This window comes from Dipodomys spectabilis, unplaced genomic scaffold, assembly GCF_019054845.1.
Source record: "Dipodomys spectabilis isolate Male_0828 unplaced genomic scaffold, ASM1905484v1 ptg000413l, whole genome shotgun sequence".
In the NCBI taxonomy this organism is placed as follows: Eukaryota; Metazoa; Chordata; class Mammalia; order Rodentia; family Heteromyidae; genus Dipodomys; species Dipodomys spectabilis.
The window spans coordinates 64,351-75,397 of record NW_024871090.1 but is presented as its reverse complement, the minus strand read 5'-3'; positions in this window follow the sequence as shown (position 1 = coordinate 75,397).

Here is an 11,047-nt window from a genome sequence, read left to right as displayed (position 1 = left end):
TGGTAGCTTTAGTGTGGTATTGTTTGTAAACATTTGGGTAAATGCCCAAAAGTGGGATTGCTGGGTCATAGCTCTATGTGGAGCTCTATGTGGAGTCTTTTGAGGAACCTCCATACTACTTTCCAAAGTGGTTGAACAAGTTTACACTCCCACCAACAATGAAGTAAGGTTCCCTTCTGTCCACATCCCCTCCAGCATCTGTTGTTATTAGAGTTCTTGATTTTTGCCATTCTAACTGGGGTGAGGTGGTATCTCAATGTTGTTTTGATTTGCATTTCTTTTATGGCTAGGGAGGTTGAGCATTTCTTCATGTGTCCATTGGCCATTCTTCTTTCTTCTCCATAGAAGTTTCTCTGTAAGTATTTAGCCCACTTATTTATTGGGTAGTTGTTTCTTTGAGGATTTGTTGTTGGGGGATTTAATTTTTTAAGTTCCAAGTATACTTTAAAAACTTGAAAAAGGAAATCAAAACAGCACTTAGAAAATGGCAAAAGCTCCCATGCTCCTGGATGGGAAAGATAAACATCGTGAAAATGGCAATACTTCCCAAGCCTATCTACAAATTCAACGCGATACCTATCAAAATTCCAATCTCATTTTTCAAGGAGATAGAAGAGGCAATCCAAAAATTCATATGGAACAATAAAAGACCCCGAATAGCAAAAACCCTCCTCAATGGAAACAACACTGCTGGAGGGATATCACCACCAAATTTCAAACTCTACTATAAAGCCATAGTAATTAAAAGAGCTTGGTACTGGCACAAGAACAGACCTCAGTACCAATGGAATATAATTGAAAACCCAGAAATGAACCTGCAGATCTATAGCCATCTAATCCTCAATAAGGGAGCTAAAAAAATAGAATGGAAGAAAGACAGCCTCTTCAGTAAATGGTGCTAGCAAAATTAGTTATCTACTTTTAGAAAACTAAAGCTAGATCCTTATATATCAACCTGCACCAGAATCAACTCCAAATGGATCACAGACCTCGAAGTCAAAGCTGCCACTATGAAAACCTTACAGGATGGAGTAGGAGAGACCCTAGGTCTCCTTGGTGTATGGTATTTTCTAAGTGTGAAAGCTATATTTTACAATAATGGAGTCTAGAAGTCTTCAAATGAGTTGTATTCAGAAGCACTCTTTGCCTTCCACTCACTTTCTCCCTCCTCCCTCCATCCCTTCCTTCCTTCCTTTCTTCCTTCCTTCCTTCCTTCTTTCCTTCCTTCCTGTCTCTCTCTGTCTCTCTCTATCACTCTCTGTCTCTGTTTGTCTGTCTCTCTGTCCATCCATCCGTCTGTCTGTCCGTCTGTCCGTCTGTCCGTCTGTCTGTCTGTCTGTCTGTCTGTCTGTCTGTCTCTCTCTCTCTCTCTCTCTCTCTCTCTCTCTCTCTTTCTCCAGTCCAGGGGCCTGAACTCTAGACAAGGGCAGTTTTCCTGGCCTTTGATGCTCAAAGCTAGTGCTCCACTACTTAAGACAACTCACTTAAGTATTTTTGGTGGTTAACTGCAGATGAGAGTCCCACAGACTTTGCTGCCAAGGATGGCTTAAAACCATTATCCCCAAATCTCAGCTTCCACAGAAGCTAGGTATAGGCATGAGCCATTATTACTTGCCAAAATTTAGTCTTTGATTTTTAACAAATACCAATATCAGTCCTTTAATAATGAGAAATATTCAGTATTCATATACACTATAAAGTAGAGCAAATATGGTGGGAAAATCATGATAAATTTTAAACAATGGAATTGTCTTTAAAGTAAAAATCATGAAAAGATTAAGAAAATAAATTAATCAAGAAAAGTAAAACTATTACTTTTAAACTACAAAACCCTCACTCACAGATTTTTATATCAGGTAATAAATAATAATCATATTCTTAAATTTTGAGCAAATTTGAAATGAGAAGATCAAAATGCTAAAACTAACATATAATCTATATTCTCTATTTATAATAAATTCCTTGTAAAAATAAAAATAAAAAAATAAAAAATAAATTCATTGTGATGTAAGTGTTAAATTCTACAATCCTTTCTTAGAAAGGGACATGATTCCTGATACCCACTACCTTATTTCTTTCTATCTTTTGGCCTAATATCATAGAAATTTCTTAAAATTTCCATTTAAATATTATTTTACTTGGAGATATTTAAAACCAGTGCCATCTGAGGAATTCTAATGCTTTTAATGTCTCTCAAAATCTGTTGAAATACAAATAGTCATAGGCATTACAGCTTCTGCTTTTCTCTAACCTAAATGCTAAGGGAATGATAGTTCAGTGTCTTCCTGAGCTGACATACAGATAAAACTTCAAGTCAATATTTATTATACATGTTACCTAAAATTAGGTTTAATGTGTTTAATCAATATAAAGACAATACTAGATTTTGCCCATATTTACCCTAGTTACTCTATGTTATTTGTTGGTCAAAATAGCATATATAAGCAACAAATCTATGTTCCTGTAAGATTTTCTTTAAGCTAGATTTTTTTAACCTAATGGCCATTCCAGTCCATGAACAGTCTGTGATGGCCTCTGTCTCTGCCCATCTGAGAGATTTAGAAGAGCAGCACATTCAAATGTCTTTCCCTTCCCTCTAATTCCTATCTGGCACTCTAGATTTCTAAAAGGTACTGCCCTTGAATGTCCCCTAGTAACTTTTATTTGGTCAGTCATGGGGCTTGAACTCAGGTCGTGGCAGCTGTCCCTAAACACTTTTGCTCAAGGTTAACATTCTGCCACTTTTAGCCACACTGTCACTTAAGATTTTCACTTATGACTGTCCTGCCTGGGCTCTCAGCCTCCTGAGGAGCTCAGATTACAGATGTGAACCACCAGAGCCCAGCTCCCTCAGTAAAATTTTATATTTATTTCTACAGACACATTGTTACAAATACTGGAAGATAGAATCAGATTTCATTCCTAAGGAAAATGGAATAAATTAACACAATTTCACTGCAACAAACATACCTCAGAATATAGGTTTTTTATTTCAAATTGCACCTTTTTACAACTACATATGGATCACTATACAGGTTCTCAACACAGTTCCAAACGTGTGAGATTCGGTCACTCTTGTACTCAACATTTTCTAGTAACTCATTTTATTCAGAGTAAAACTAAAGGCTTACATTTACTGTCAAGACCTTAAAAGATTTACCATATTTTTCCTCTGATAACCTCTACTTTTGTTTTGTATTGTTTTGTTTAACTAATTGTATGTACTTCGAGAATACTGGTTTTTCCTGACTGCTTTACTTTTTATCCCTGCAATCTTTTCCCCATAGGTTACACACATAACTACTTCATTCTACTTACAAACATGGATTTTTGCAAACATGGTTGTACATATCTATATTTGTTAGCCTTGGGAAGCTGTGACAGTAAGATAGTTAAGTTACTACACTAGAAGTGAGATCTTGTCCCAAAACTAAATGAATAAATAAAACAAGATAGGAAAACCATGGTTGAAATCTGATGTTTTGTGTTTTCTTCCCTGCTCAGCCTTTTGAGTACTAAATTTGCTACTTCTTATCTCTCAGGTGCCATTTCATACTCTTTAATTCGTTCTAGTCTATCTCCTTTTCCAATAGCATTTACTATTTTCTCTCATTGCATATTTATTACTGATTCCTTTCCTGTTTCTCTCACCACGTATATTTAGATCCTATAAATACATAAAACATTGATTGCATCATTATTGGTTACCAATAATCTAGAAATGTTTTTGGTGCCTAGAACAGATTCAACAATCATGAATAAAATAAATAACATTAATATAAACAAGTTCTCTTTTGGCATTTTCTATAAAAAATCTTCAACAAATGTCTTAACTTGGACCAAATCCTCCTTCTTCTTAATGCTTCTATAAAGAAGCACAAACTGTGTTCTTTTCTTTTACTTCTTTTTTATTGTTACCGTAAGGTGATGTACAGAGGGACTGCAGTTACAAAAGTCAGATGATGAGTACATTCCTTTCTGAACAGTGTCACCTCTTCCCTTATTTTCTCTGTTTTTCCCTCCTGACCCCCTTCCCTCACAAGTTGTGTAGTTCATTTTCAGCATAGCATCTAGTGAGTGTCACTGCTGCTTTTGTTCACACTTTATCCCACCATTTCTGTGTTCCTCCTTTCCTTCCCCCCAAAAGATAAACTTACATATTAGACAAAAGGTACAGAAACAAAAAACAGTGGCAAATAAGAACAAAAACTACCAAAAATGCTCTTCTTTCCATTTCTTGTAGTTCATTACGATAAACATCATTTTATATGATCATATGCACAGATTAAGTGAGCCTTAGTGATCATGTCCCAAGAATATCCTCCTTTGATCCCAGAATGCAATGGGCAAGGGTGTTATATCTAAGAAATAACTGCCCAATCAATAAGTGGGCTAAAGACTTAAAGAGAAACTTCTCTGAAGAGGAAATAAGAATGGCCAATATACACATGAAGAAATGCTCAAATTCTCTGTCCATAAAAGAAATGTAAATCAAAACATTGAGATTCCACCTCACCCCAGTTAGAATGGCTAGAATCAAGAACTCTAACAACAACAGATGCTGTAGGAGATGTGGCCAAAAGTGAACCTTATTACATTGTAGGTGGGAGAGTAAACTTGTTCAACCACTTTGAAAAGCAGTATGGAGGTTCCTCAAAAGACACCACATAGAGCTCCCCTATGGCCCAGCAATCCTACTTTTGGCCATTTACCCTAGTGATCACAAACAAGGCCATTCTAAAGCTACCAGCACAATTGTGTTTATCACCGCATTATTTACCATAGTTAAGATATGTAACCAACCAGATGTCCCTCAGTAGATGAATGGATCAAGAATATGTGGCAAATTGCTGGGCGCCAGTGGCTCATGCCTGTAATCCTAGCTACTGAGTAGGCTGAGATCTGAAGATCTCAGCCTTGGTTCAAGGCCAACCCGGGGAGATAAGTCTGTGAGATTCTTATCTCCAATAAACCACTAGAAAACCAGAAGTGGCTGTGGCTCAAGTGGTAGAACACTCGGCTTGAGCTGAAGAACGCTGGGGTAGTGCCCAAACCTAGAGTTCAAGCCCCACAACTGATATAAAAAAGAAAAAGAAAAAAAAGAAAATGTGGCTTACTTATACAATAGAATTCTATGCTTCCATCAGAAAGAATGTCACCGCTCCATTTGTTAGAAAATGGAAAGACTTAGAAAAAATTATACTAAATGAAGTAGGCCAGGCCCAAGGAAACATAAATCCCGTGGTTTCCCTTATTTGCAATAACTAGTATATGTCTAGCATAATCTTACCAGCCAAGTATAAAAGGTCAAAAGCTATGCATATATGAACATATAAGATGGTATTAAGCAAAATAAACCCCAAAATAGGAAAACAAGGTGTTTTTTCTTTGTTGCTGTCATTTTTAAAATATTAAAATGTACTATGTGAGTTGTTTGTTTCTTTTGTATATTCTTTTCCTATGGTATAATCCTTGTTTTTAGTGTATTTGATTCTGATGCCCTGCATCTTCTATATACATTTTTCTAATTTGGGGAGGGGAAGGGTAGTAACAAAATGCTGAAACAAGGATACAGGTTGATCCATAGAAACAATTAGATGTACTATGTTGAAAATGAACTTTACAACTTTGTTGGGGAGAGGAGTTGGGGAGATCGGGAAGAAAAGATCATAGGGTAAAACAAAGGAAGTGGTAACAATGCTTCAGAGGTAATGTGCAGGGAGCCAGGACAAACGCCATTACAAGATGGCGCCCACTTCCTTTCAGCCTAGAAGTAAACAACTCCATATTAAGCAAGTGCTTGGCGGGGCTGCGAGTCCCCAGCTGTGCGCATGCGCCATCATTATGAATCCTGAGCCAATCCCGTGGCACCTGGTGACGGTGGAAGGCGGACAGCCAATCCTGAAGCGACCCGTGTTCCAGACCCTATATAAGCGGCTGCATTTCCTTGCTCGCTCTCTTGCGCTCAAGCTCTCCCTTCAACTAAAAGGCTCTCCAATAAAGTGTGATCTGAGAAGACTCCTGGTGTGGTGGTCGTTCTTCCTCGCTGGCCGAGAAGGCGTTTGCCACAAGTGGTGCCGAAACCCGGGACCTGCGCAAGAGGTCGAACAGGAGCCAGAACTCAACACACGGAGAGGAGACGTCGGTAAGTATCCCTAGGTATGCTGTTTTTTACTATGGACTATTGGTTGTTTGCATTGCTGCTTCCTTTGTGGTTTGTTTTTCTGGTGGTTCTCTGTGCCTGTCTGCGTTGTGGGGATGACCACAAAGAGGGGGTCTCAAGGAGACCCCTGTACCCTTCTTTGAAGGAATTTTCAAACCGGTTCTCAGCCCTACATGTGGAAGGGCAGGACCAAGAACGCAGTGATCCTGTGAGTGACTCAGAGGAAGAAATGTTAGAGGAGGAGGGAGAGCAGCTCGATCCAGCTGATAATGAAGACTTAGAAGAGGCTGCGGCTGAGTATGAGGCAGACAGATATGGGGGGTGGCGTCCCCAAACGATAAGAGTACTGCAGCAACCAGAAAGGAGGAAAGGAGCAGGCCCTCACCCGTCGGCCCCCCCCTCCCCCGCCGTACCCGCCGGTGGGGCAGAGTCACTTTATAAAAGGGAGCACCTGGTCGCGGCTGGCGGCCGCCTTTCCAGTTTTTGAAAATCCAATTACTAATGAAAGAAATTTTGAGCCGGTTTCCTACTCCCAGCTTATAATTTTACCCGAGCTGCAAATTTGTCTAAACAATTGTCAAGTTATCTTTTAGGTAATTGGACTGGCGAGTTTGATGAGATGCTGGAGCAGCTGCGGATTGCCATTGTGATTGTCAATTCAACGCGAATGGATCCCGGATTTGTGGAGGGGCTCCAGTCCTGGATTTCCTCCGCTGTTTCCTGGTTCAAGGAATGGGTGGGGGTGGGGTTTATTTTTAGCTTGCTGCTTGGGCGGATGCGTGGTCTGCCTATGGTTGGTCTGTCGCCTTCGAGCCCAAACCAGTAGGGACAAAGTTGTTATTTCGCAAGCATTAGCCGCCTTGGAGAGTGGATCCTCACCCCAAATTTGGCTGTCGGCCCTGAGAGGTCATTAAGCCTTATCATTTCGCATAGCCCTAGCACCCCGAGGGATCTGGGGATCCCATTGCACCGGGACGGGTATGTGACTGATAACTTGGAACAGGGTGCAAGGCAAGTGCACTGCACTTGAGAAGAATTTTCCTCTCAAGAAGAGCACGTTGGGCTGCAAGTGGGTTGATGCCCAAGATCCCACCTCTGCAAAAAAGGCATCGGACGGGCCTGGTCGTCACTGGGGAAGGCGCCCCCCAGGCGAAGGCCAGTGCAAGGTCCTCTCTTTGAGACAGAGGCCTGACCTCTACTCTTACCTGTTACCAAAACAAAAAGGGGGAACTGCAGGGAGCAGGGACAAACGCCATTACAAGATGGCGCCCACTTCCTTTCAGCCTAGAAGTAAACAACTCCATATTAGGCAAGTGCTTGGCGGGGCTGCGAGTCCCCAGCTGTGCGCATGCGCCATCATTATGAATCCTGAGCCAATCCCGTGGCACCTGGTGACGGTGGAAGGCGGACAGCCAATCCTGAAGCGACCCGTATTCCAGACCCTATATAAGCGGCTGCATTTCCTTGCTCGCTCTCTTGCGCTCAAGCTCTCCCTTCAACTAAAAGGCTCTCCAATAAAGTGTGATCTGAGAAGACTCCTGGTGTGGTGGTCGTTCTTCCTCGCTGGCCGAGAAGGCGTTCGCCGCAGTAATGTACTCATTACCTTACTCATGTAACTGTAACCCTTCTGTACAGTATCTTTACAATTAAAAACATATTTATATAAGAAAGAATCCTCAACTTCTTTAGCCATAAAAAGAATGCAAATCAAAACAACATTGAGATTCTACCTCACCCCCGTTAGCATGGTTATAATCAAGAAATGTAATAACAATAGATGCTGGAGAGGAAGTGAGGAAAAGAGAACCATACTTCACTTTTGGTGGGAATATAAACATGTTCAACCACTCTGAAAAGCATATGGTGGCTCCTCAAAAGACTGACCATAGATTTTCTTATGACCCAGCAACTCCACTCACGGGCATTTATCTCATAGACTACAAACAAGGTCACACTAAAGCTCTAAGCACAACCATATTCATTGCAGCATTGTTTATCATAGTCATTCTATGCAACCAATCTAGATACCCCTCAAAGGAGGGATGGAATAAAATGTGGTATATATACAAAATGGAATTCTAATCATCCATCAGAAAGAATGATAATGTATCATTAGTACAAAAATGGAAAGACTTGGGCAAAGTGATTTTAAGTCAAATTTAAAAACATAAGATGAATCCTTTACTTTGTTTACATACAATTCTTTGATCACATTTAACTTGTTTTCTGAAGGAACATTTGACATATAAGCTTTTACATGATGAATATTCAATTATTTAAAACATCAGACTTACATACAGGAAATAGATGAAGCTAGTGGTCATTCAGGAGTCAAATTCTATAGAATTTGTAAATAAAATGTTCATTTAGAAAAAGTAGTGAGTGGAATCCACCAGGATAATATTAAATGCAAACTTATTTGGATTAGAAAACATTATGTTATTTTTGTAATTAATCAATTTGATATTTCACATATGTATAATTACAAATTGATTGTATTGATATCCCTGTTAATTAGTTTTGGTAAAGAACAAAATGAACTTTAAATGAGCTCTTAAACTCCATATACATACGAAATGCTCCAGGTATATTTCACCACACGCTTCTAACTTTCTATGTTAAAATATAAAAACATGTTTTCTCCTTTTGGTCCATTTGGAATCTTGTAAGAAGGTAGCTTGAGCTTCTTAAAAGTAGATGAGAGAAAAATTAGCATATATGGATTTTACTACTTATTTTATATATTTTGAGATTTCCCTTTTATTCTCAAAAAAATGGAAAATAAATTCAACAGTCTTCATTCTTCTTCAAGCAACCATTCTCTCTAAACATTAGAACCATTCTATATAAGTGGAGAAACAGAGTTTCAACATTTTCTCTAACAACTCAGGGAGATTTCTTAAGAAAAATCAAGACTTCCACATACATCTTTTTCCTTTTGAAAAACCTAATGCCACTTCTTAAGTGACTTATAAAATACAAGGTTTAATATCTAAGTTCGATGACAAAAATGGTGAGAAGATGTTTTATCTGTCAGTGTTGAGGTACTAACTATATTTCTATGGGTCTATAATAGATCCAGTGTTAAAGGTAACTGAGTTATATGAGCTTCTACAGAGAAAAATGGACCAGTCAGAACACATCAGTCTTAGGGTATTCTTCACAAGGAATAATGATGAGGTTTCAGAGAAGGGAAAAAAATCTCATTGCAAATTAAAATATTAGCTTCGTTATTTTAAGGAAGAAGCAGCGCACAGAAATGCAAAGCCCAAAATGTGAAGAATGACCTTAAACTGGAGTTTAAATTCAACTTAATTAAATCAAGCCCGGTGTCATAATCTATAGGAGAGTTGAGAGATGGGAAAAGTGAAGGAGGTTCAAGCTGGGGCAACTGTCAGGGGGTTGCTTCACTCAAACAAAACAGAGATTATGTTAGCTTCAGGCAGTTCGAACTGAGTAAGGCAGGAAAGTCTGAGGTCACCAAAGAATATGATTATAGTTTGAGAAGGAAACAGCAAAAGTTTCTGATGACTTCCTTGTCAAAAAATACTAATAGTTGTTATATAGAGCAGTGATATATATTGAACGTCAATGCCCATTTATACATAGCTCAGCCCTCCTGAAAGTGAACAATGATTAAAATAAACCAGCATTTGTAACTCAGTGAGTTCCAGTACATAACTAGCGTTCTAGCAAGAAAAAATGTCACATTATCATCAAGATTATATGTTGCTTAAAGATTATCTGGGAATCTTCCCTAGGCTAAATTTTTGGATAAACTACCACATTTTACTAACTTCTTCACAATCTGGTTAGATACTTGACATAAATTTTAACGTGATTTTATAGCCTACACAGGATTTACTTCATAAGTAGGAGTAACAAATAATAACTTTATGTCAGTTGCTCAAGACAGCAGTCCCAGCTACCCAGGAGTTTGAGATCTGGGAATCACAGTTCAAATCCAGGTGGTGTAGAAAAGATCTTGACAGCTTTATCTCTAATTAAGTAACAATAAGCCTGAAATAGAGTTGTGGCTAAGTGATTGAGTACTAGCTTTGGGCAGTGAAAGCCAAGGGACAGGGCCTAGGCACTGTGTTTAAAACCCCAGTACTTCCTTTCCTCACCTTTAACTAACTTAGTTACCATTATATAAATATTAATGTATAAAATTAGTCATTTTCTGCAAATAGCTTAAAAACAATTATACTTTGTATATTTTTAATGGTTCTGTTAATAATGTAAAGAAACTGAACCCCAACAGCTTCTCATCACTACATACATGGCTTGATTTAATATAATGTAACTAACTATGGAAATGTTCCTTGTTTTGTTTAACACCATCCTCCATCCATTAGTATTAAAAACCATGTTTTCACGTCTTCTGATGTGCAGCAAACTTAACTAGCAGCACTTGAGAATACATAGTGTGTTTAAAATTAACAGATTTGTCACAAGGTGGAGGTGGACACACCTGTAATCCTAGCTACTCAGGAAACTGAGATGTAAGACTCCCAGTCCAAAGCCAACAAGGCAGGAGTGGCCTTGAGATGCTTATCTCCAATTAACCACCAATGCCAGAAGGTTGATTAAGTGGTAGAGCACTAACTTGGGCAAAAGGAGTCCAGGGTCAGGCAGGAACAGTGGCCAGGATGTAAGTTTAAGTCCCAGGAATGGAATTGTGTGTGTGTGTGTACACACACACACACACACACACACACACATATATATATATATATATATTTATATATATATATATTATATATTATGTGCACTTATATAGATTGGCACTATATTTAAAATGGGATCATAAACATATAAAAGGCACTATATATACACTATATATAAATGCCATACTACAGTACATATAAAATAAATATACAG